Genomic DNA, 26451 nt, shown 5'->3' on the forward strand with positions numbered 1-26451 from the left:
AACAACTTCTCCCCATATTGGGGCCTGAAATCACTCATGAGCTGGAAGGGAGGAGTTCCATCAGAGAAGGGTGTCCCTCTACCTTAGCTGAAACTGCAGTGACCATATGCTGTCACCCCTCTGTTTGTTTCTGTCCTCTTTCCCTGGACTTCAGGGGATGGTTTGACCAAGTGGGAGGGATAGATGGTAAGAGCGGGACAGACTGCTTGTTTTTGACAGGGCTGGTGATGAGCCTCAGCCAGGTGATTGGAGTAGAGGAACACAGGATCCAGCAGCATCAAGTCCTTTGGGGCTGTACTCTCTAGACCCTGAGAAGCAGGGACTAGATAAAACCACCTCTGGGAAGTAGTCAGCCTTCAGCCCAGGCTTTCATCTGACCTTTCTGCTGCCCTTGCCATCTGACCTCAAACAATATTCCTGAGTGTACAGGAAGTCAAAGTTAGGCCAGCCCCTTGCTCTCCCTGGCCACTCCCCATTCTAGCCAACCACCAAACCCAGAGCATCTCAGCATCAATATTCAGTTCTCACAGCTGCCTCTCATCCAGTCCGCTTATCCTGACAGTGCCCCTCAGCACCCAGGTATCTGGGGCCATAGATCTGAAATCCACTCTAGACAGTGTTGCTATCTCTGACCCTACCTGTTCTCTGGGCCCCTAATGATGTAGGTCAACTCAGGCTGTGGGCCAAGTCCTTGTGTCCTCATCAAAGGCAACATCTGCCGGTGGGGAAGGGGATGAGATAGACACAGGGGAGAAACCCCAATCCTGCCTGGGCCCTCACCCCAGATTCCACTGCAGGTACAGATTAAGGTTGGGGGCCAAGACAGAGATGGAGACCTACACTCATACATGCCCCTGCACAGGCCTTCAGTTCTCTGAGCCCCAAGTATATGGGCCCTTCCTGGGCTCACCCAGCTACCTGTGCTGCTGCTGCTGCTGCTGCCAAGCCGGCCTTCTTTTATTCATGCGTTGTTTTATTGCTGGCAAATGCTGCTGCTTGCCGCTGTTAGAGGCGTTCCTGCCAAATCCATCCTAACATCTTGGCCTGGCATCAGGGCAGCATGCTAATGTGGAAATTTAAAGAGCCGCTCAGCTTTAAATCGGAATTTTAAATGAGCAGCAGTGCTCCTGAGGGACCTGGGCAAAATCGAACAGTATCTGATCCACCCTTCCTACTCCCACTCCCATAGAATCACCCTACTTCCTCCCACCTCTTCCCTTGACTTGAACACTAGATGAGGGAGTGGCATGGGACACACTGTAGGGAAGAAGGAGCTACCAGAGCAGAGGAATTGGTGCAAGATGGAGTTATCTAGGCCAGTAATGGGCTGGGATTCCCCTAACTGAGGACCAAGGAGGGATCCACTTCTTGCTATTATGAGAAAATGGAGGCAGGGACTCTCTACTCAAGGGAGCAGAGCTGGGGATGGTGAAACTGATGTGCCTACCTCACTTCCCATTTTACCAGGAAGCAAGAAGAGAAGGTCGAGGGCTGAGAAGAGGGGAGGTAGAATTCCATGAAGACACTCACATACAATGTACAGTTCTGTGGACTGGGATATGTGCACAGGGTTGTGCATGCAGGTCAGGATGCTTGCTGAGGTGCTCTCAAGGAGACAGTGTGCTTAGTTTAGCACAGTGCCTCACAATGTTCTGGGCTGGGTTGATGACAGCCCCAAGAGTCTGGATGTGCCCATTGGCGGATCCACAATAACTTGCATGGTAACCTCAGCCTAACCAACGTTAGGCTGCCATGTCCAAAAATGCTCCCCGACCTTCCCCAGGATTCCCCCTCTCTCAAAGAAGGAACCAGCTCCTTCATGGGCTGGTGTGGCTGCCAGCCAAGACGCTTGGGGCAGGCCTGGGGCATGCAGCTGGCACCTGCCCACCAGATCCCCAAGGAGCACCTTCCTCCCCAACCCCATAGCCCCATTCATATGGCCTCTGGGCTGCAGGGAGTCAGAGCTCACTGCTCCCCATTCCCAAAGTAAACCTTAAGCTGGAAAGCCCATCATCTTTCTCTCCCTGTAACCTGCTCCAAGACCCGCCACCCAGGTACTTTTTCCAAGCAGGACCAAACACTTAATACAGTAGGGGTTGGGCTGGAAGTAGGTAAGTGGCCTTGAGGGATGAGGCCTGACCAGGAATTATGGGAAAAGTTGCTGAGGTCAAGAGATGGATGAGGAAGAACTCAATGGGAGTGAGATAGGATGGGGGGGTGGAAGTGGGGACATGAAGTGAAGGGACTGAGTGACTCTGCCTTTCATCTAATTAGCAACATGTAAATAATATGCAAATAACTCCCTCTTTGTTTAGAGACCACAGGGTCTGTGCTTTTTGGAAGTAGGTTAAAGAGGGACCACCAGGCAGTATCTCTGAGACCCTTAGACATGGGACACACAGACTCAACAGAGAGGCCATGGTGCAGCCATCTGTTTCTACCTTATTCCCTGGATGGACTCACTTTCTATAGGCCTCAATTGCCCTATGTGTGAGATGGCAGGACTGGACTGGATGGACTCCAAGGCTTCTGTCCAGTACTGACAGTCTAGGGTTCTTGGATCAGGGGCTCAGTGCCAACACAGGGTGGAGGGATTAATTCCATTCAAGGGTGGAAGCTACTTGGCTCTCTTGTCCCTGCTGCCCATCTCAGCAGTTCTGTCATGATACCCCCCCCCCCATTTCTGTGCACCTGCCACCCCAAACACGTGACCAGTTTCCTGAAGGCAGTGTTCTCTCCTGCTTGGTGCCTTTACCCCCATTGTTTCCTCTGCTTGGAATGCTCTTCCTGCTTTAGTCCCTTACCTGGCTAACTCCTTCTCTAACTCCAACAGCTTTAATTACCTTACCCTTCCACCTCCTGGACATTGTATCCTTGTTTGCACTGTATCCTTCTTTTACTTCTAACTATACTTTGAACTCCTCAAGAGCAGGTACTAGGTTTTGTAAAATGGAATCTCCCCCCTGGCCAGGTAGCTCAGATGGTTAGAGCATCATCCCAATACACCAAGGTTGTGGGTTCAATTCCTGGTCAGGGCACATACAAGAGTCAACCAATGAATGCAAAAATAACAACAAATCTCTCTCTCTCTCTGAGCCTCTCCTCTCTCTAAAAATCAATAATAATAATAACAATAATAAAATAAGACAGAATAATAAAATAATGTGAATGTATTAATTTCCCAAGGCTGCTGTAATAAATTACCACAACCTTGACGGCTTAAAACAACAAATTTATTCTCTCACTTTTCTGGAGGCCAGTAGTTCAACATCAGTTTCACTGAGCCAAAATCAAAATGTCGGCAGGACTCTGTGTGCTCTCTCTGGAGGCTCTAAGGGGGAATCAATTCTTTCAGCTTCTAGTGGCTGCTGGCATTCCTTTGCTTGTAGCCCCATCACTCCAATTTCTGCCTCTGTCTTCACTTCTATTCTGTGTGTGTATGATGTCCCTCTGCCCCTCTCTTACAATGACACTTGTGGCATTTAGAGCTCAGCCAAATGATCCAGGCAAGGTAATCTCCCATCTCAACATTCTTAGCTTAATCACGTCTGCAAAAACCTTTTTCCCAGATAAGGTGACATTCACAGGTCTTGGGGATTATTAGGATGTGGACATATTTTTGGGAACCATTCATTATTAGACTACCAAAATAAACAAAGACATCTTTAAATGTGTTAAGCATCTACATGTGCCAGACACCATACATACATTTTTCTCACTACATGTAAGTCTCCCATAACTATGAAAGGTAGATAATAATGCCTCTAACTCTACAGATGAGGAAACTGAATGAGGCTCAGGGAGATTGAGTCACCTGCTCAAGATAACAGCTGATAAGTGACAGAGCCAGGATTTGAAACCAGATGGGCTTGACTCCAAAGCCAGCATGATTTTTGCCTCACCAATAACTTCCAAGCCTACCCCAGGCCTGGCACAAATTTCTTACCTGCATGAATATGCAGAAACAGAAAGAGAGGTGGACAAGAGAAGGAAAGATGAGGCCCAGCCTTCCTAATGATATTGACTCAGGCTTTCTTTTGCCAAAGCCCTCTTACCGTCCCCCCACCCTCCCCACCAACCCTGACCCCTTGTTGAAGAAGCCTGGAATCTCCCCCAGATTGCAGCCCCATGCCAACTACTGCTGCCCAGAAGCATGGCACAGTGCCTGGACTTTAGGCAGAAGATATCAAATCACAGAACCAGAGGGATCTCTGGAGGTCACCTCTTCTACCGTTCTGCCTAATACAGGCCTGCCGGACAGGGCAGACAGGGTCAGGGTAGTAGGAAGCAGAAGGGAAAATTAGCCATCTCTTCCATTAGCTACCCTTTCTCCTCACTTCTTACACAATTTGTATTGGGAAGTCCTCACTCAGGTCTAACCTTGCAGACATCATGCTGTAATGAAAGCTGGCTGACCAGAGTCAGATTGTCCAAGACTGCCCGAAACATAAAAGGAGATTTTTGGCTAAGTACATTTACCTCTCTGGGCCTCTAATTCTTCATCTTTAAAATGGGATTGATAATAATAATGCCCATCTCACAGGGCTGTTGGGATAACAACACAGTCCAGGAAACAAGCGTCTTAACTCACGACCTAGAGCAAGGGAGGCGCTGCATTTTGTAACAGCCCCTCCAGGCCGAAGCCCCTTTATCCTGGGTAACACAGGGCTTTGCTCACCTCAGCCAATCTGGTCTGCCTTGCGCGCTAGACTGTGAACTCCTCTTGGCAGGACCTTGTTCATTTTTTAATCACCGCCCGTTCTCCTCCCCATTGTCTAGTCCGTGCTTGGGCACGTAGGCTCGATCTACATTTGACAAACAAGTGAAGGTGTCAGTCGGACCCCCAGGTCCCAAGAGGCACAGAGCCTGACTCCCGTCAACCCTTCTGGGCACGACCCTTTCCCCTGGGGTCCAGGAGACGGCGTCCGCCGGCGAGAAAAGGATGCTCTGCAGCTTTAAGATTCCTCTCGGGCGTCCCGGTTGCCAAGGCGCGGTTGCCAGGGGCCTGCGCGGAGCTGCGTCCGGCCTCCGTGCACCGGCTCCGTGCTTACGCCGCCGCCGCCGCCGCCGCCGCCGCCGCCGGGCCGCACCGGGCTCCGCTCTTCCGAACCGTCTGGCGGACTTGGCACCGGCCCCGACTCCTCAGTGCCCCCGCGGTGCGTGGCAGGCTGCGGCTTCATTATCCTGATTGATTCCTCCTGCTCCCCGACACCGTGGGGGCCCCGGCCAAGGAAGGGGGGCAGAGTCGGCATCTGCGGGCCCCTTTCTGGGCCCTCACCCTCAGCCGCTCTTCAGGCTGCCGGCCCCTCAGTGCTCTGCTTCTAGTGGCTGGGTAGGGCAGGGAGGAAGGGCCATCCCGGCCTTTGCCTCCCACCCCCACCCGATGGGCAGAGGGGGCGCCAAGAAGGAGCGGAGCCGCCTGGAGCTTATATTTGGTACCAAGGTGCCAGCCCTGGGCCACAAATACTGCGCTCGGGTTTTTGTCTCAGGGCCTGCCCTCTGCAAAGGTTTTGGACCTTCCCCAGGAGGATATGGAGGGTTTGGGGTGTGGAGAGAGCACAGTGATAGACCGAGAACTTCGGGAGAATAAGCCTCGGCCAAATGGGAAAGGTGACAACTTCGAGGAGCTGATTGCGTGGGCCAAGGCCCGATGGCACGTGTCTTAACATACTTCCCAGGTCACCTTAAGTTCTTAGGGGAAGCAGGGACAGGGTCTGTCAAAACAAAACAGGACACAGCAAGGATTTGAGCTTAAAGGAAGGCCAGAGGCCTCTCCGAGTCAGAGAACCTGCCCCTGTCTAGCAGGGGGTGGTCTGGCCACAAAATCGTGCCCTCCCCCCCGCCCCCGCAGGAAACCAAGTACTGAGGTGAGGCCTCACTGGAAAGAGCATCTGGGAACCAGGCCTGAAATAGGAGCATCTTCCTAGTGCTGCCATTTGGTTTCTGACTTGGGTAAGCACTCTACCATTCTTAGCCTTGGTTTATTCTTCTGTAAAATGGGGTTAAGACCTTTCTGACAGTTGTCAATGGCTAAATGGGATAACATTTAGGGCCCTATCTAAGTTATCTGGCAAGAATGAGAAAGGGAGATGAGAAGCAGGCTTCCATCTCTGCTACTGTGTTGGGTAGATCCCTCCTCTCTCCTTGAAGGAGGCAAGTCTCTTTTCCTTATGCTTAAATCTCTTTAACTAGAAGATGACATGGAGCCATCCAGCCAGAGCTGCTTCCTTGTCAGGGTAGAGGGGCAAAACTGCTTTTCACCTCATTGGCATGGCACAGATTTAATTTCTTCACATCAGACTCTCTATCACCCCTATCTCTCTGTCTCTCTGTGGGGCCTTTCTTTTTGTAGTCCTGACAGTCTCCCTCTGGTGCCTCAGCCCTGTCCTGTTCAAGGGCCAGATCTGGAAAATTTCTTATACAGGCTTGGCCCTTTTGGCTAACTCCAATCTTTAGCCGCTGTCAGTCCTGGGAAAGAGGGAGCTGGTAGAGAATTTGAGGCCAGTTTTTCCAGGCCTGTGGCAATAGTTTGTGAACATGATCTGAGCCACTCAGACAACTAAATGTCTATCTCTAGGTCTATGTCCTCATCTATGAGTTCATTCATTTGTTCTTCCAACCCCTATTTCCTGGATGACCACACTGGGGCAGCATGGTGCACCCAGCAGGTGGGAGTGCAGGAACAACTGAGTCGGTGGGAAGAACTGCACTCTGAAGCCGCTGGTCCTCTGGGGAGAAAACAGACAGACACACATCAGCTTCTTCAACACAAGAGGACCTTCCAGATTCCAGAACATTCCATAGTGTTACCATGCTTTCCCCCTTTCTCCTGAACACAGCAGACCCTTGCCTTGGACTCTTCAGCCAGAGGCTAATTGTTTTCTTGGGGGAAAAAGCAGATTATAAGATTTGAGTTGGGAGCTTTTGTTCATTCCGATTTGTTGGAATTATCTATGTTTATTAAATTGCGCATTGCATTTATAGTCAAGGTAAAGACAATAAAAAATATTACCAGTTTGTGGGAAAAAATGTCAGGGAGGACTTTTTTTCTCTGGTGACCAAAGGAAGGTCAGCACCAGTGACCTAGGCATGTATCTAGGCATGTGGCCCTGTGAGCAACTTCCTCAGTCTACCCACTGGCTTGCTGCCCGCCCACCCCTGGCTGGCCTGCTCTGTTGTCACCACCTAGCAGTATAGGCCTGGGCTCCACTTCCTATTAATACAAACCACATGGGATCCTCCTTGTGGCGTCTCTAGGCAGAAGAGGGAGCCACAGCCGCCTAGTGGCTGCCAGGGAGGCTGACAGGAAGGGGCATCTCCACCAGGCGTCTCCTGGGAAACTGAGCTCCCCAGAGAAGAGACATTTGGAAATAAATATCCTGCCACTGTGTGTGTATACGTGTGTTGGGGCGGGAGAGGGAGTTAAGAAATCTCCCCAGCCCCTTCTGCTCTTCTCTCTTCAGGGAAAGCCTCTCTCAGCAGCTCTTCTCACTCCCCAAAACTCCAGCCCCCTCCCCAGAAACAGCACAGGGTCTGCTGGGACAGAGTAATATCCCTTCAGATTTATGATGCAGGTGGAGAAGAGCACTGGACTGAGAGCAGAGGCCAAAGTCCTTGGCTGCCCTGCCTCACCCTGTGTCGCTGGGCAATATACCCCCTTTCTGAGTTCTGGGTTCCTCCTCTGTAAAATGAGGGTACTGGATGAGATTTCCCCATTCTTTTTTTTTTTTTTTAAATACGTTTCTTTATTGATCTTAGAGAGGAAGGGAGAGGGAGAGAGTGATGGAAACAATGAGCGAAAACATTGATTGGCTGCCTCCTGCACACCCCCACTGGGGATTTGGCCCACAACCTGGGCATGTGCCCTGACTGGGCTATGAACTGTGACCTCTTAGTGCATGGGTTGACGCTCAACCACTGAACCACACCGGCTGGGCAATTTTCCCATTTTTCTTAGCATATTGGGGTTCCTCCACAAGGTCCAAGAATACAGTGGGGGCATTTTAGGTTATTTTCTGCACTTGGAGCAGATACCTAATAGGAGCTAATGATTGCTTGTGTGACCTTGACTGGTCACTTAAACCAGTCTCAGCCCTTCACCTGAACAGTGGGTGCTTATGGAGAGTGAAGTCTACACTTAGAGGGTCAGAGACTGCCCGGATTTCCATGAAAGAGGCACCTCAGCCCTCCCCATGCTGTCCTGTGCCAGAGGCCACCTGCATGCCACATTCCTTCCAAGATGACTCTTTCACATGAACCTGGAGGGCCCTGGAAACTTCTCATAGTTCCCAAAGCCAATCCAAGAGAGAAGCCATTGTACCTCCTGGGGAACAGAGGTGGGGCCCCTGCCTCCTCCCCTCTCACATCCACTTGGTTCCCTTTGCTCTCATTTGTTCTTGAGGAACCAAGCCCCCGCTCCCAGCCTAATCCACCTTTCCCCTGTAAAATGTGTGCTGTATGAGTGAAAGCAAGTAGCTCTCTTCCAGCTGGAGTGCCCTTCCTTCTGACTTCACTTCCTAGATTAATCCTTTCTCAAGAGATCCCACCTTCCAGGCAGAGTGCGATTTGCTGAGAGAGATCTCCATGTAGAAGATGATCCCCGCAATTTTTGGAAGAGATACAGGAGCCCCAGGAAGAAAGCGGGAGAGGGACGGGGTGCTGCAGAAAGCCAGGAGGCCCAGGCCTCCTTCAGGTGTCCTTTTAGGAGGAGACATTGGCCCTCATGGCCTGATTTGACCTTGTGGCTTCTCAGCTCTATCTCTGCCCTGGAAAATGGGCCAGGGAAGTGGAGGTGGGAGAGAAGGTAAAGGGGGGAGCAAGGGGAGGGAGAAGTAGCAGATGTAGGGAGGGGAGTAACTGTCACCTTTATTGGGCACCTACTGTGTGCCAGGCCATAGGTTCTGTCTGTTTTACCTGGATTATCTCATCCAGTTCTCACTCCAGCCTTGTGCCAGTGTTATTACCTATCCTTCTCTGACAGAGAAGGAAACTGAGACTCAGAGGTGTTATGTAACGCGCCCAAGGTCACGGTTTGTCAGGAGAGAAGCCAGGATCCCAGGCCAGGTCTGTCTGCCTCCAGTGGGTTTTCTCAGCTGCCAGAAAGTCCTCCTCTTGGAAAAGCAGGTCTGGGGTTGGGGTTTTCAGTCAGAGCTCATCAGGCTCCCTAGAGGCAAATCTATTGTCATCTGCCCTCCTCCTCCTCACCCATCTGCCAGGCATGTCGCAGGTGAGCCCCCTGCCAAGGCCCCTGCCCCAGCCCCAGGTGCTACCTCTGCTTTGCCTGGCTCCCTGCCTCTCTCTGGTGCCCCCAAGGTGGCTCTGAGGTCACCCCACACCCCAACGCCTTCAATTCTGCATTTCCAGGTTGCAGAATGCATAGGAAAAAGCAGGAAGAGAGAAGAGGTCACTTGAAGGTTGGAAGCAGGGGCTCCAGTCTTAGGCAGAAGATTGGGGGTCCTGGTTATCTCCTTCAATTAAAATGAACCCTTTCCCTAACTCCCACCCCTCACCCCAGAGACAGGCAGAGCTTTGCTTAGTTAATGAAATACAAAAGAAGGAATCGGGGTGGGGGTGGCTGGAGAGCTCTGGAAAGCAAGGGAGAGAGGAAAAGTTGGGTCTCTTCCAAAGAGTTAATGTTCCACAGTATGATCGATTAGGTGTCAGATGTAATTTCAAACCAATACAAGATGAATGGCATAATTTTCCCTCTCTCATTTTAGACAGAATTAAGAATCCATTAGCTAACACAAATTTTTGGCAAGTTTAATAGGAGCTCAAATCTACATTCAGAGGAAATGCTCCCCAAAGCATGTTTCAAGCTTTTACTCCTCAAGCCCCTGGACTCCAACGTCCTTCCGACCCTCACAAGCCCTCTGTTGCCCGTCCCCTCTCCTTCCCCTGTTCCCCTACAAGCTCCTCATCAACCCAGCCCAAGATTAACTGGCCTGACCCCTCTCACAAAGGCCGGGCCTGCCCACCATTGTCTTCCAGTGGCAATGGGTGGGGGAAGGGGGCGGAGGGGCTGGCAGTGGGCCCAGGAAAGGGGAGAGGTTGCTGAATTGGCCCCAGGCTCCAGACAAACCCTAGGGAGAGGGGTGAATTGACTGGGGCTTTGGGGCTGTTTGAGTCTCAGCCATGACTCAGTTTCACCCCCAGAATAGTTCTTGTTCTTAGACAAAGTATTATCTAGTTCATAAGGGAGACTAAACCCCCTTCTTTCTCTTACATTTACATATATTCACACAGTAAACCTGAGAGAGGGGAAGAACAGCTATCAATCCATTTTATAGATGAGGAAATTGAGGCTGGGGGAGTTGACTGGAGTCAGCTGGGTCCAGTAGTAGACCTTGGCTCTGCTACTTGCATGCTTACTAGGGCTCTAAGGCATTAACCTCCAGGTCTCAGTTTTCTCATCTGTAAAATGGGGAAAACATTAGTACCAGCTCATAGGATTATCCTAAGGGACAAATGACAAAGCTCTTGATAAAGGAGAACCTTCATGACTGTTCATCCAGGCAGAGGTGCCAAATGTCCACTCTGAACCAGCCTTGTGAATCAGCATCAGCCCCTACCCTCCAAGCTCACAGCCTGTGGGGGAGACAAATGTAAACTGAGCCCTACCCTGGAAGGAAGAGAAGCTAGAGTAATAATTATGGCAGTTTACCCTACTGGGCACTTACTCTGCCAAGTGTGGGAGCAAATTTCTTACATATAGTTACTCATTTACTCCTCACACCCTTATCAGGCAGGTACTATTATTTTCACCTCACTTTCCACATCAGGAAACTGAGGCACAGACAGATGAAGTAGCTTGCCTGTCGCCCAGCTAGGTAGGGAGTGGCAGAGTTAGAACTCCAAACCAGGCAGCCTGGGCCTGTGGTTTTTAACCCAATGCTAAGCAGAGGTAAAGGCTGGGATGGTGGAACACCAGGATGTGATCGACCCTGCTCTGGGGTCTGGGAAGGCTTTGCCAAGGACAGAGGCTTGAATAAGGTCTTCACTGATGAGTAAGAGTTTGCCAGGTGGGCAGGGAGAGAAAACATTCTAAGCAGTGAGAAGAGCATGTGCAAAGGCACCAGTAGAAGTCTCAGGCCCTGCCTGGTGTGCCTTAGTTGGTTGGACGGCATCTCATGCACCAAAAGGTCCTGGTCAGGGAACATGCCGGGGTTGTGGGCTTGATCCCCAGTAGAGGGCGTGCAGGAGGCAGTTTCCATCACTGGTGTTTCTCTCTCTAAAAATCAATAAAAACATTTTAAAAAATAAGTCTCAGCATAGGGGATGATAAGTGATGCACTGTGCCAACCAAAACATGGGGTTCATGTGGAGGATAGCAGGAAACAAGACTGGACGGGCAGGCTGGGTGCTTCATTCTGATATTCTGCTCTAAAAATCGGTAAGTCTAACTCCTGTAGACAGCCTTGCTTGCCATGTTCAGGAGTTTGACTTTTTGTTATGTTGTCATACTAATAGGTAGAGCTATTGCCTTGTTTCTCCATTACAATAACCACACAAAGAAGGTACTATGATCCTGTTTTTCAGATGAGTAAACTGAGGCTCAGGGATATTAAGGAACTTGCCTAAAAGACACAACTAGAAAGTAACAGAGCTTAGCATCAAACCCATGTCTGACCCCAGAGCCCAGACTCTTAATCACTATGCGTTCTGTGTCCTGGTATGCAGTGGGGAATTTTGGAAGAATTTTCAGCAGAGGGTGACGGGTTTGGATTGAATTGTAGGAAAAGAATTTTGATGGGGTATAGAGGTTAGAGCAGAGTGAGACTGGAGGCAAAGAAGCCAGTAAGGAAACCATTGCTCTGGTCCAGATGGAAGTTCCAGATGGAGAACCATAGGGGAAAAGGTCCTCTCTCATCCATGAGGATGAAAGAAAGGGCCTCCTGGAGCCTAAGTAATAATTGTTATAATAGCCCTGGCCAGTCTGGTCCTGATCCGGGTCATGCGGGAGGCAACCAATCGATGTGTGTCTCTCTCACATTGATGTTTCTCTCTCTCTCTTTCTCCCCGCAGCTCCCCACTCTATCTGAAGATAAATGAAAAAATATCCTTGGGTGAAGATTATTTTTAAAAATTGTCATAATGATACAAACTATTAAATGCCTACCAACTATTAAGTTGTGTGCCAAGAACTTAACCTGAGGCATTACCAAATTGTACAGAGTTGTAGGACAGATATCATTAGCTCCATTTTACAGACGAGAAAGCTGAGGCTCGGAAAAGTTGACCAACTTCTCTGGACCAGACAGCTGTGATTCAGCAGAGCTGGGACTGGCCTGAAGCCCTAGTCTTTTCTCTCACCTCATTGCCAGAAGGTGGCTAGACCACACATCAGAGGTCAGCTCTTCTTTTTGACATGGCTTAATATTCCCTGGCATACATATTATAGAGCTGGCCTCTCTGCTTGGGCCCCAGCAAGTGGCCTTGAACTGGAGGAGGTGGGAAAGGGAATGAAGAGGAGTAGAGGAGAAGAGCTGGAGAGGGATGAGCTCTGGAGCTCTGAGCCAGCAGTCGGGCGGACGCGTTACTTAGACCATTCCAGAGAAGGTACGGGGCCAGACATTCAGGAAGGTGAGTGAATTTGACTCTCATAGTCCTTAAGTAGGGAAGAAGCCTCATACCTTTACTTCATTTCCTAACATTTGGGAAGTCCTTCCTGTTAGCTAATTCCCATCCCTCCTAATGGAGTCATGAACAACCACAGTTGCCAATTTCAAGGAAGAGCCCCTGCCCCTGCATCCCACCAAGAGGACATGTCTCTGCCACCTTCCTCATGGGGTGGGAGTTGGGCTGGGGGAGTCTTCAGTTGCCTTGCCTTGTTGTCACTGCATACCCAGAAGTGGGGTGGGGAGGTTTTCAGGTCATTCCACTGTCAGGAGGCAATGGCCAGCCCTCCTCAGCAGAGAGGGAGAGGAACAATCCTGAGCGGGGACATGGAGGACACCTGACCAGGCCACAGTCTGAAAACAGATCCCAGGCTCCTGCTTTGAAGGAATGAGGGTCTCTGAGTTTTAGTCAAATTCTTTGGCATCAGAGTTGAGGGTATATAAAGGAACCCATATCCCTGCCTGGACTAAACATTTCAGGAACAGGGAACTCCTGGGTCAGCCCAGGGTCACCCTAAGGGACAGAACTTGGGGAAGGGACTGGAGAGAATACTTAAGAGAAAATAGCTTTGAGGGAATGAACTCGGGCTTTGGAAGCTGAGGGGCTCAAGTCAGAATCCGAGCCCTCCTGATGCAAAGGCAGAAGTAGCTGGGTCAGGTTTGTTCCTTTTTTGACATATTTCCATTGATGTTCTACTATGTGCCAGGCACTGGGACATTTCACAGATCCTTGACTTCAAGGAACTTATATTCTAGCTGGGGAGACAGACATAATACATCAGTAGATTATTTTATGTTAGAAGGTAGAGAGTGCTGTGAGAGGGAGTAGTTCATGAAGAGCTGATTTAGATTGGGGGGGGGTTGGAATTGGCATTTTAAGTAAGAGGTAGGGTCGGCCTCATTTGAAAGGACAGCATTTAATCTAAGACCTGCATGGGTGAAGAAATTGGCAGGAAGCAGCATCAGACAGGCTGTAAAGCAGGCCCACCCTTGGGCAAAGAGGGCCGGTGGACTGGAGAGAGGGAGGGAGAGAAGATGAGGGCTGAGTGGAAACAATGGAGGGAGGCACAGACTGTACAGGGCCCCGTGGGCCTCTGGATAGATTTTAGTTTTCTCTGGGAGTAAAATGGGGAACCCTGGCCAAATGTCCATAGAGGGAAAACATGACCAGACAAACATTTTAAAGGCTCGCTGTAGCTCCAGTGGGGAGACTGGGCTGGGGCTCAGGAGGGGGGTTGGGAAAGGGAAAGGGAAGAAGCAGGGAGATCAGGTATTCGCTGAATCTAGCTGTCTCAATGTTCTCATCTGTCAAATGGGAATAAAAATGTGTCCCAGAAGATATTCAATAAAATATTTGTTTGTCTATCCCCAGCCTTTAGCAGATGAAGTTCAATGAAGTCTTGTTGGGTGAAAAAAAAGAATAACTGTTATTCATGCCCTCCTCACATACATAACTCCTACCCTAAGCCCCAAAACAGCTCCTTGGAAGGGTCCAGAAACCAACAAACTAGAATTCTCGTTTTGATTAGCCACTCTTCTTCATCTGTGAAATGGGGATAACCACACCTACTCCCCAAGATAATTGTAAAGATTAAATAAAATAATGTGTCTAAACGTGCACCCTCCCTCAAACTGGAAGATACTAGCCATATGTGGCTATTTAAATTTAAATTTAAATTTAAATCTGCCCTGACACTGGCCGGTTTGGCTCAGTGGTTGGAGCATCAGCCCATGGACCCAGGTGTCAAGGGTTCGATTCCCAGTCAAGGGCACGTACCTGGGTTGCCAATTTGATCCCCGCCCGGTGGGGGTTGTGTGGGAGGCAGCCAATTGATGTGTCTCTCTCACATGGATGTTTCTCTTTCTCTCCCTCTCTCCCTTCTACTCTGTCTAAAAATCAGTGGAAGATATCCTTGGGTGAGGATTAACAACAACAACAAAATAAAATAAAATACCATAAATTCAATCATTAAAAAAAGAAAAAGCCCTGGCTAGTTTGGCTCAGCAGTTAGAGTGTCGGCCCGCAGACCAGAGTTGTGGGTTCAATTCCGGTCAAGGGTACATACCCTGGTTGCGGTTCATCCCCGGCCCTGGTTGGGATTGTGTGGGAAGCAACTGGTCGATGTGTCCCTCTCACATGGATGTTTTTCTCTGTCTCTCCCTCTTCCTCTCTCTCCCTCCCTCCTACTCTGTCTGAAGATAAATAGAAAAAAATATATATCCTCAAGTGAGGATTTAAAAAAAAATCCACCCTGGCTAGCATGGGTCAGTGGTTGGAGTGTCAGCCGCACACCAGAGAGTGAGGATTAACAACAACAAAAATGGCCCTGGCCGGTTCGGCTCAGCAGCTAGAGCATTAGCCTGCGGTCCAGAGAGACCCGGGTTCGGTTTCCGCTAAGGGTGTATACCTCGGTTGCAGTTTGTCCCCAGCCCTGGTTGGTCGTGCGGGTGGCAGCCACTCGATGTGTCCCTTTCACATCAATTTTTCTCTCTCTCTGTTCCTCTCTCCCTTCCACTCTATCTGAACAAAAAATGGAGAAATGTCCTCGGGGGGGGATAAAAAACAAAACAAAACAACAAAAATGTATAGGAGTGACATTGGTTAATAAAATTAGAGAGGTTTTAGTTGTACTATTCTATAATACATCATCTGTATATTGTATAGGAGTGACATTGGTTAATAAAATTAGAGAGGTTTTAGTTGTACTATTCTATAATACCTCATCTGTATATTGTATCGTGTTTTCAGAATTATATCTTTTTTTTTAATCCTCACCTGAGGATATTTTTCCATTGATTTTTCAGATAGAGTGGGAGGGAGTGAGGAAGGAAGGAGAGAGAGAGAGACATCAACTGGTTGCCTCCCTCATAACCTAGGTACATGCCCTTGAGTGGAATTGAACCCATGACTCTGGTTGGTGGGCCAGTGCTCTAATCGGTGAGCCAAACTGGCCAGGGCCAAAATTATATCTTAATCAAGCTGTTATTTTGCCTTTTGGCTCTCTGAGTAGCATCATGGTGGTGAGCAAGAACAAGTGGCCTATGAAAGGCAGCAAAAAGGGAGCTGAGCCCGGCCAGTGTGGCTCAGTGGTTGAGCGTCGACCCATGCAGCAAGAGGTGGTCAGTTCGATTCCTGGTCAGGGCACATGCCCAGGTTGTGGGCCCGGTCCCCAGTGGAGGGCATGCAGGAGGCGGCCAATCAGTGTTCTCTCTCATCGATGTTTCTTTTTCTTTTTTTTTGATTTATCTTCAGACTGAAAAGGAGGGAGAAAGGGGGGAAGAGAGAGAAAGATCAATGTGAGAGAGACACATTGAGTGGTTGCCACCCACACAACCCCCAACCGGGGCCGGGGACAAACTGCAACCGAGGTATGTGCCCTTAGCAGGAACCAAACCTGGGACTCTCTGGTCCGTGGGCCAATGCTCTAACCGCTGAGCCAAACTGGCCAGGACTCCTCAGTGTTTCTAGCTCTCTCTCCCTCTACCTTCCTCTCTCTCTAAAAATCAATAAAAAAAAAAAAAAAATTAAAAAAAAACGGATCCAAGAAGAAAGTGGTTGATCCATTTTCTAAGAAAGGTTTGTATGATGTGAAAGCACCGGCTATGTTCCATATAAGAAATATCGGGCTTGGCCGGTGTGGCTCAGTGGATTGAGCGTTGTCCCATGGACTGAGAGGTCCCGGTTTGATGCCCAGGTTGATGTTCATCCCCAGTAGGAGGCATGCAGGATGCAGCCGATCAATGTTTCTCTCTCACATCGATGTTTCTATCGTTCTCTCCCTTCTTTCTCTCTCAATAAAAACACATTTGAAGAAAGAAATATTGGACCCTGGCTGGCATTGCTCAGTGGTTACTATGTCAGTCCTCAGACTGAAGGGTCACAGCTTCAATTCCCGGTCAAGGGCACTTACCTGGGTTGCAGGTTCATCCCTGGCACGTGTGGGGTCCTGTGTTTGAAGTGAGCCTAGCTGATCCGCAGAATGAAGTTGCATTTAGAAAATTCAAACGAATTACTGAGGATGTTCAGGGCAAAAGCTGCCTAATTTCCATGGCAAAATGTGCTCCATGGTCAAAAACTGGCAGATCCTGCCTGAAGTTCATGTTGATGTCAAGACTACTGATGGTTGCCTTGGCTGGTTTGGCTCAGCGGTTGGAGCGTTGGCCTGTGAACCAGAGAGTCCCGGGTTTAGTTCCCGCTAGGGGCACATACCAAAAAAAAAAAAAAAAAAAAAAAAGACTACTGATGGTTATTTGCTTTGTCTATTCTGTGTTGGTTTAATAAAAAACACAACAATCAGATTTGGAAGGACTCTTACGTTCAGCATCACCAGGTCAACCAAATCTGGAAGGAGATGAAGGAAATTGTGGCCGAGAGGGGCAGACAAATGACTTGAAAGAAGGGGTCAGTGCACTGATTCCAGCTAGCACTGGAAAGGCATAGGAAAGCCTTGCCAGTCTGTTCATCCACTTCATGATGCCTTTGTTAGAAAAGTCAAAATGCTGAAGAAACCCGGGTTTGAACTGGGAAAACTCATGGAGCTTCATGGTGAAAGTCGCAGTTCTGGGAAAGCTCCTGGGGATGAGACAGCTTCTAAAGTTGAATGAGCTGCCCTGGCAGGTTTGGCTCAGCCGTTAGAGCGTCGGCCTGCAAGCCGGAGAGACCCGGGTTCGGCCCCTGCTAAGGGCATGCACCTCGGTTGCGGTTTTTTCCCAGAACAAAATATTGAAAAATGTCCTCGGGTGAGGATAAAATAAATAAAGTTGAATGAGCTAATAGACATGAGCCCCCAGTCCAAGAATCTGTTTGAAATCGGATATTTGCCCTGACTGCTATGCCTCAGCTCGTTGAGCATCTCATGCACCAAAGGATCAATTTCCAGTCAGGGCACATGCCTGGGTTGCAGGCTTGATCCCCAGTGGGGGGCATACAGGAGGCAGCCAACAGATGTCTCTCTCTCTCTCTCTCTCTCTCAAATCAATAAAAACATATTTTTAAAAATTCAGACATTTGATGGTAACAAATAAAATATCCTATGTGTGATTTTTAACAACAACAACAATAAACCTGTTATTTTTTTTTTATATAAATTTTTTTCTTTATTGACTTTAGAGAGAGAGGAAGGGAGAGGGAGACAGAGATAGAAACATCGAGGAGAGAGAACATCGACTGGTTGCCTTGTGCATGCCCCCCACTGGGGATCGGGCCCACAACCTGGGCATGTGCCCTGACCAGGAATCGAACTGGGGACCTCTTGGTGCATGGGTTGATGTTCAACCACTGAGCCACACCGGCCAGGCATAAACCTGTTATTTTTTAAAAATCACCCTGGCCTGGCTGGTGTTGCTCAGTGGTCAGCGTCATCCCGTGAACAGAGAGGTCACTGGCACACGCCCAGGTTGCGGGCTTGATTCCCAGTATGGGGCATGCAGGAGGCAGCCAATTGATGTTTCTATCTCTCTCCCCCTCTCCCTTCCTCTCTATCTAAAAAATCAAAATATATTTAAAAAATAAAAATAAGAAATTACTCTGGCCGCTGTACCAAAAATAGACTGAGGGGGACCAACAGAACCTGTGGCCTCCAGGAGAGAGTCCTGGGAGCTTGGACTAGGATGGTAGCAGTGGGGTGATGAGCAGTACTCAGATGCTGCATTTATTTTGAAGGCAGAGCAGACAGATTTGCTTTTGAATCCGGTGTGTGGTGTAAAAGAGCATTGTTGAGACGACTCCAGAGTTGTGGGCTTAGGAAACCAGAGGAGTTGCGGAACTGCAGTCCTGGAAAAGGAGAGGGGCTGGCCTGAGAGCACCGGCCACCAAAGGCAGCACTGGGACTCTGAAAGGAGGCCGATGTTATTAGTCAGGTTCTAACACATCAGCCTTTTGATTTGAATTCTAACCCTGAAGACTTCTCACAGCATAGGTTTCCTCGGCCTGTCTTCTGGGAGCTGCGAAGACTGATGGGGGCAGATCTGACTCACTGAAGGTGCTAAGAAAGCATTTGTTCCTCCTCTTTCCCCTTCCTTCTGACCTCTGAGCCAGGGGCCCAGGGAGGGAATATTGCAGACTCTAGGCCAGAAGGAGTGCTGGGCTGGGGCTGGAAATTGCTCCCAGCTGTCTGAGTCCTGCAGTGGGGAGAGAAGATGGGGAGCATGCTAAGCGCCGGAGCCTGAACTGTGGGCAACCTGGGTTTTGTGCCTCCACCTTCTCTGGGGGCAAGAGGACTGATGCCTGCACATTTGGGGTTGGCAGAGGATGATCTCTAAGCCAGTTCTCCCCAAACCAGTGGGAGATTCTAGGAAGTCTTTAATTACTGCCTCAGAGTGGATGCTAGGTTAATGCGATGATTTGAAAGGTATGTTTTTCAATTACATTTAACGGAAAGATTTATAGTCAAGTAAAATATAATTAGGAGGCTGCCAGCAGACAGGCCTCCTGAGAGGAAGAAAGAGAGATGAGACAGACCCCTAATGGGGCAGGTTGGAGCCCAGGCTACAGGACCGGCTTACCCCACCCCCCTTCGAAGATGTCAAAGCACTCATCACTTCAGCATTCACACACATGGACTAAGTAGCTACTCCATATTGGGCCCAGCGTGGTCTAAGGGAGCAGATCAAATACTGTGGTCCCTACCCTCAGAGAACTTACAGACCAGCAGGAGAGGCAGGCAAATAACAAGTCAACAGTTAAGTAAAATGCTGCAAAGGAAATAACAAACTGAACTAGAGAATAACCGGAAGCCCTCTTTGGCTAAAGGCATTAGAAAGTTTTCTTGGGGGGGGGGGACAAACTGAGAACAGAGGGATGAAAAGGAGACAGTCAAGAAAAGAATGGGAGGGAGGTATGGGAATTGTCCGGGGCAAGAAAGCAGCTCAGTCCCTGGGTCGGGGGTGGTCTTAGTGCTTGCAGGGTGGAAAGGTCCGTGAGGCTGGGGCACAGAGAGAGGAAGGCAGAACATGACACTGGAGAGGGAGGCAGGGACCGGATCCAGCTGGTAAGGTGTTTAGGTTTTATTCTATGTGCTAAGGAAGCCAGTACAGAGTTTAAACCAGAGAGTGAAAGGCCCAGCTTATATTTTTAAAAGCTTACCCTAGATGCTGTGGGAGAATGAATGAGAGGGGGACATGGTGGGAGGTTAGAGAGGAGACTCAGATGAGAGGTAATTGACCTGGCTTAGGGGGGCAGCATTGAGAAAGGAGAGAAGAGCCTGCACTTGGGGTGCCTGGAGAGAGAATCAGTGGTTCTTGGTGAGAGTTGTTTTGGAGAGTGAGAGGTAGGGAGAACTCCAGGCCGATGCCCAGGTTTTCTGCTCGAGCAACTAACTTGGTGCTGCCATCTATCGAAATGGAGAAGCCAAGAGAAGAAACAGGTGGGGAGACATGTGGAAAAGTGTTCAGACTTGGGCCCCATCCGGACTTGCTGGAGAAGTAGGCACCATCAGGGGAGTCCACATCCTCCACAACGAAGACTGAAGGGTTCAGCGCGAGGAGCCCAAGAGCCAGGACGACTACCTAAGGCCGTTGGTCAATCTGTACAGGTTTCTGGCCAAACAGACCAACTCCACCTTCAACCAAGTGGTGGGTTGTTCACAAGTTGCACCAACCGGCCGCCTCTGTCCTTTTCCAAGGTGATCCGAAGACGAAGCTTCTGGGCCAGGCGGGCAAAACCGCTGTGGTGGAGGGGACTGTAACAGATGACGAGTGTGTGCAGGAAGTGTCCAAACTGAAGGTGTGTGCACTGTGTGTGAGCAGCCGCCCCTGAGCCGCATCCTCAAGGCCAGGGGGCAAGATCCTCGCTTTCGACCAGCTGGCCCTGGGCTCCCCTAGGGGCTGTGGCACTGTCTGCTTCCTGGTCCTCGAAAGGGCTGAGAGGTGGGGCATTTTGGCAGAACCCCTCACAGCCACACCTGTGCCCCAAGGGCTGGAGGTTCAAGCCCACAAGATGCTGAGGGACCAGCTGCGGCTACAACAACTAACCCCAGATCCTACCTTATTATTTACAAAATTTTGGATGTTGAAAAATAAAAGGAGTTCAGACTTGGAATGGAGACCCTCCAGGGGCTTCCCTGGCCTGGAAGGATGGAGAGCTGGATGTCCCACCACAAGAGGGTGCCCTCTCACCACCACAGTCGTATTTCTTATTTCCCAGTTTGTCTTTCAGCTATTTTATTTTGAAAGAGAGATAGAAACATCGATGAGAATCATTGATCGGCTGCCTCCTGCATGCCCCAGCCACTGGGGATTGAGCCCACAACCTGGGCATGTGCCCTGACCGGGGATCGAACCAGCGACCTCTTGGTCCGTGGGTCGATGCTCAACCACTGAGCCACACCAGCTGGGCTGTGCTTCAGCTTTTTTACGTGTCTAACTTCCATTCCTCCAGCCACAGGTGGGAGCACATGCCTCTCAAGTTTGGAGAGGGAATTCTGTCATTCTCAGCTCCCTTTAACTTTCTAAATCCTCAAAATTCTACATCTGCCTTCACTCACTGAGCACACACTATGGGTCAGATACTGTGCTGGAAACTTTGGCTGTTATTTCATCTAATCCTGCTAATCGCTCTTTCCACAGTATTAATGTAACAATACTAATAGAGCCCACTTAATGACAACTCTCTTCAGCTGGGCCCTTTACATAAATCGTCCTATTTAAGTCTCACTGAGAAATAACATTAGCATTGAGATGGGATGAGAAATCTGATATCTCCAGTCCTTGAGACTCTCTGAAGGCAAGAGGGCTGCATGGGTGTTGGAAGGGAGGAGCCAATTGGACACCCCCACCCCCCGCCCCGTCTTTCCCAGATGAAGCACACAGGCAATATCTTCCCAGGGTGCTGGCCAGGCACTCCGGATGACAACCCCAGGGCCTGCTGGAGAAATCTGCCCATTTGTTGGGGAGGGATCGGTTGTCGTAGAAGCTACCAGTCCCTTAGACTGGTTGCCTGGTATCACTGGAGGGAAGTGCCCCCCCATGAAATGAGTGAGGGGTCCTGATCTGTGGCACAAAGGGGTGATTCTTGCCTCCCCATCCTCTGAAAATGGCTTAGATGTTTTCGTATATGTATGTGCGTTTGTGCAGGAACTGGCATGCAAAAGGTGATTTGTACGCGTGTGCGAGCCAGAACAGACCTGCCTCCTGCGCCTTTCCCTCAGGATGTGTGTGTGAGAGGTGATGGTTATTTGGTTGGCTGGGCCTCACAAAGGCAAGTGACTTGTACATTTCTTCACGCATGTGCCTGTGAGTGGAGTTCACGCAGGATGGAAAGGGCCTGGCCCCAGAGTTGAGTTGTGAGCTCAGCTCCCCACCTCTCCTTGCCTGTCTCCAGCTCCCTGCATCCCCCCCCTCCTCCCATGCCGGGCAGAATGCCCTCAGCCTGTGCCGGCTGGCACACATGCCACATGGTGCCTGGCGCGTCTGGGCAAGGATGACGCCCCCAGGCCCGGCTGGGATACTGAGCCACCCGCTGCCTTCCCCACCTCCAGAACGGAGCGTCCCCATCCTGTCCCCTTTCTCAGCCAGGGACACAGGGAGCAGGCAGGGACACAGCACAGACAGATACAAACACACAGATGCAACTGGAGACACCCACAGGCTGTGCTCCAGAGAGACACAGACATAGGCGTTCACACAGGCTCCGGTACACTCACATACACATGCACACAAATATTAACACGCGCTCAAAGTAACTCATGGGCAGTCACCACTTGCACAGATCCCAGCAGAGGTAGACCTGTTAGGCTCCCACCCAACTGGCTAGGCAAACCCACCAGGTATACCTGTTCGTGGTGCTTAAACCAGACCGTACTCCTTACAGAAGATTGAGAGCTGGGATAGGTGGTGGATAAGAAAGAAGGAATGGAGGAGAGAAAAGAGAAGGGAGGGATAAATTTACATATAAAGAAGAGAGAGAGAGAGAGAGAGAGAGAGAGAGAGAGAGAGAGAAGAGAAGAGAGGATACCAAGGGGAACTAAAGAATGCCTGAACACTGGGAGGTGAGGATGGAAGGTAATCTCAGCACCACATCCCAGCCAAAGAACAGGCTCAGGCTCAAGGACTTATTCATCTTTGTCCTTCAGGGACAAAAATGGGAAGAGTTTGGTAAGGGTGCCATGCAGGTAAGGGCGCTGGATGTGTGGTTCCTATTGACCTCCAGTTGTCCCTTTTTGGGTGCCCCCTTAAGATCCTGAAGGGCCTTAAAATAGTAGAGGAAGAAGACAGACACCAGGAAAGCCCTGTCATGACCCTGCAAATAGCTCCCCATCTGATTTCTCATCCCAATTTGTGTTGGACAAGGATACAACAATGTTGATCTGGATTTGTTCTGGGGATTTCAAGGATTTAGTGACTGCTTAATACTTATCCACAAGATTGGATTATGGGTTCCTCTCCCTCTCTTGAGATGAAAACTTCCCTTAGGTGAGGTTGCCTAGGAGGAATAGCTCTCCCACCATCAGCCCCTTAGTTGTGAAATTTATGGAACATGGGTAATGCCTACTTTTCTGATGGAGGGGGGTCAAGGACCAAAGGACTTATCATATAGCTGGGCAAGAGGGGATAAAGGGGAAGATGAGGGAGAGCAAAAAGAGGAAAGATGAGGAGAAAGAATTGTGAAGATGGATGGAAGAAGGAAGGGAAGAGGAAAGACTTTGGAGAAAGAGAAAGGAGAGTGGAGATGCAGATGGCAGGAGCAAGAGAGGGCATGAGTGACCCAGACTCCAGTGTCCAGGGAAAGGTCGGGAGAAATATGCCAGGGGGAGCAAATTGCTTCCCTTGATCTTTATAAGGGTCCAGATTAGACTGGAAGTCCAGCCTGGTCCTGCAGCTATTCAGAACAACACCCTCCACCCAGAGCTCCAGGCAGAAAGACCTCGTGGACCAGCAGCTGCCCTAGCAAAGAAGAGGGAGGGTCAGATATAGTCAAGTCTGTGCATTTGGGTTCCTCACGGGTGGGATGGGAAGACTGAGTGCCTTTTGGGGATGTTTCCACCTGTTTGTATGTGGGCAGTGGCAGGAAGAGAAACCCACATGTGTGGGTGTTCACTGGAGAGTAGATACTGGGTTGATTTGAGGGTGAGGAGCAGGCATAGGAAGAAGAGAGGCCGGAGTGGAGTAAATGGAAAAGATGGAATACTGGATCTCTAAATATTTGGGTCTCTTGCCTGGCTGGTTTGGCTCAGTGGTTAGAGCGTCGGCCCACAGACCGGAGAGCCCTGGGTTCGGTTCCCACCAAGGGCATGTACCTCAGTTGCAGTTTGTCCCCAGCCACAGTTGGGGTCATGTAGGTGGCAACCACTCATGTTCCTCTCTCTTCCTCCCTCTCTCCCTCCTGCTAAACAATAAATAAACAAACAAATAAATAAGTAAATGAATGAATGAATAAATAAATAAATATTTGGGTCTCCTAATTATTCTCTCTTTTTTTCCTACCAAGAGAGAAGAAACCAAGCCTAGGATACAAGCTGGGTATATGTGCCCCAGTGTCCTTGTCTGTAGTCTAATGAAGGTCCTAACTTTATAGGGTGGTCAAGATGATTATCAACTCATATAAAATGCTCAAGTCAGTTACTGATAACTAATGAGCTCCAAATATATGTTAGCGTCCACGTTGTTGCATCTTGGCTTTGCTCTGGGATCAGTTAGGAACTGTTTCTTCATGTTTAACTAGACCTTCTTTTCTGGAGTACAGAGGGGAACCCCGTGGTAAGGAAAACACTAGGGTCTAGGGAACAAGGTACCCACCAGGGGCCATCAAACATGTTTTTCTGGATTTCTGAAAAAGCAGTACCCTGGACCTACATGCGTGCCTCCCTGCCCAGACTGGAGCCTCAGTACTCCACCTAGTCAGGGCGGGTGTGGGCATGTGGGTCATTTCTTCTACACTGTCCTCCCAACAACCATCCCTTCCCCTTTTCTACCTATCCTTCTGTTCCTTTCTTGTTCTCTTCCTTCTCAGGAATCTAGTTGGGAGGAAAGGAATTTCCTCACTACTTAGAGAGGTGGGATTGCCCCACCCTGCATAGGCATAAGGAATGGTCTCAATCTGGAGGTCAAGGAAGCATGTGGGGGCTGGCACAGGAGGGGTGAAGAGTGGCAGGGCAGCCCCCATGTCCTCCCATTCCCCCCAGCTCCTGTCTCATCACTGTCACCATTCAATCATAGCAGATGGGCTGCAGCTGTGAGCGCCAGCCCGGCACACAGGCTGGTCCGTGCCACTTGGGAGAGAAGGAAGAGGAAGGGAGGGAGGGAAGGAGGAATGAAGGGAGGAGGGAGAGAGGAAAGGGAAGAAGAGGACGAGGAGGAAAAGGAAGAGAGTGGAGGAAGAGAGAAATGGCTTGAAGAGAAAGGAGACTTGGTACCTTTTATGCCTCTCACTTCCCAGCAGGAGAGCAGAGGCCAGGGCTGGGCTCACAAGCTGGGCAGTGCCAGGCGAGATGGGCATATGCCCTTGATTACTACCAGGACCGCAGGCCAAGCCTCCGCAGCCGCCACGGCCTCATAAATCAGTTTTTAAGTAGCAACCACATGGACATTTCCCAGCTGAGAGGCCTGGCCTCTGTCGGTCCAGCTAGGGCAGCCCTGGTGGTGGGGCAGGTGGCCAAGGCAGGGCACAGAAAAGAGAGGTGGTCATCAAGACTTGGGAAGTGGGGTTGGCCAAGCCTGGGGACAGGGGCTCCTGTCAATAAGGAGTAGTTAAGAAGGTAACAAGTAGCTGGCAATGGGTTCAGAGTCCTCTGTTGGGGCTCCTAGACCTTGTCCATTTCCCTGGGAAAGCTGCTTATAGATGTGGAAGGTTGGTGTTGCTAGTGGAACTCTCTCCCTGCAGGCCCCCTCCTATAAGAACAGAGTCTGTGCGACTGTGAGGGCAGGGTGTGCTCCTGTGCACTTGGGCATCGGAATGTGCTCTCAGCTTCTGGTGGGGAGGAGAGAATCTTCCCAGTACATAGCTCAGGCCCAGCACAGACCAAGCATCCAGTAAAACTGTTTGAATGAATAAGTGATTGAATGTGAAGGGGGCCAGTTATGTGTGTTCACAGGAATGGGAGGATTCATATCTGAGAGTGTATGATCGTGGAGTCTGTGTGTGTACATGTGCAGGGGTTGTCTGTGGGCGCTCTGGGAAGATTTATTTAATAGACATCCCTCCATACCCTCCTTTTTAGGGTGTCCACTCTACACATCCCTCCTCTGAGCTCTGATTCCCCCTTCTGAGAATCCTCCAGTAGGACAGCAATTCCGAAATTCCACACCCCAAGTCCGAGCCCACGCTTGGCGCCCCTCCTCCTGCTCTGCCCGCCAGCGTTGGTGGCTGAGGGAAGGGAAATTGGGGGGGGGGGGTGCGGGAGTCCCGCCCCTCGAACTGCGGGCAGAGCCAGCGGGGTGGGGGCGCCCAGCCTTCTTGCGCCCGGTATCTTCTCCCTGGGTGAACAGATGTCTCGGAATTTTAGATGTGCTCTCCGCCCCTCCTCGCAATATCCCCCTCCCCGCCCCAGCTGGCACTGGCTGTGGCAGGGCGCCCTCCCCCTCCCCCATCTCCGAGAGCGGAACCAGCTGATGGATCAGGGAGCGCGCCTGGGCCGAGAGGCGGGGGAGGCCCGCGGGGTGGGCCGAATCCCGGAGGCTCCCGGTGCCAAGGGAACCGGGTCGGCGGCGCTGCCCTGGCCTCTAGCCTTTTTCTCTGGTTCCTTGCCTTCCGCATCTCCTCAGCCCTGTCTCGCTTGCACGTCCGAGATCTCCAGTGTCCGTCCACCTCGGGCTCTGCCCCAGCCCCACAACCCTGCCGGCCCACCGCGTCTATGCAAACCCTCCGCACAGACCCTCACACTTCGCCACAGAAACTCCT

At 50.3% G+C, this 26451-nt stretch overlaps 1 protein-coding gene and 2 pseudogenes across 4 annotated transcripts in view; all 3 read left to right on the plus strand.

The window, feature by feature from the left end:
- The window catches only part of CDK12 (cyclin dependent kinase 12), a 93516-nt gene extending 80909 nt beyond the window's left edge, over positions 1 to 12607 (plus strand). Inside the window, exons 19-20 of one of the 4 annotated variants that reach the window (XR_004960277.1) lie at positions 5852 to 5952; positions 12025 to 12607. The gene's annotated coding sequence lies outside the window, so the exon portion shown is untranslated. The remainder of the gene's footprint in view (positions 1 to 5851; positions 5953 to 12024) is intronic. The other 3 variants (XR_004960278.1, XR_004960275.1, XR_004960276.1) reach the window with 3 other exon arrangements.
- Positions 9218 to 17222, plus strand: LOC118634100 (annotated as a pseudogene).
- Positions 17223 to 19991: 2769 nt separating this feature from the next.
- LOC118634102 lies at positions 19992 to 24908 on the plus strand (annotated as a pseudogene).
- The last annotated feature ends 1543 nt before the right edge of the window (positions 24909 to 26451 follow it).

Source organism: Molossus molossus, unplaced genomic scaffold (assembly GCF_014108415.1).
Source record: "Molossus molossus isolate mMolMol1 unplaced genomic scaffold, mMolMol1.p scaffold_m16_p_19, whole genome shotgun sequence".
In the NCBI taxonomy this organism is placed as follows: domain Eukaryota; kingdom Metazoa; phylum Chordata; class Mammalia; order Chiroptera; family Molossidae; genus Molossus; species Molossus molossus.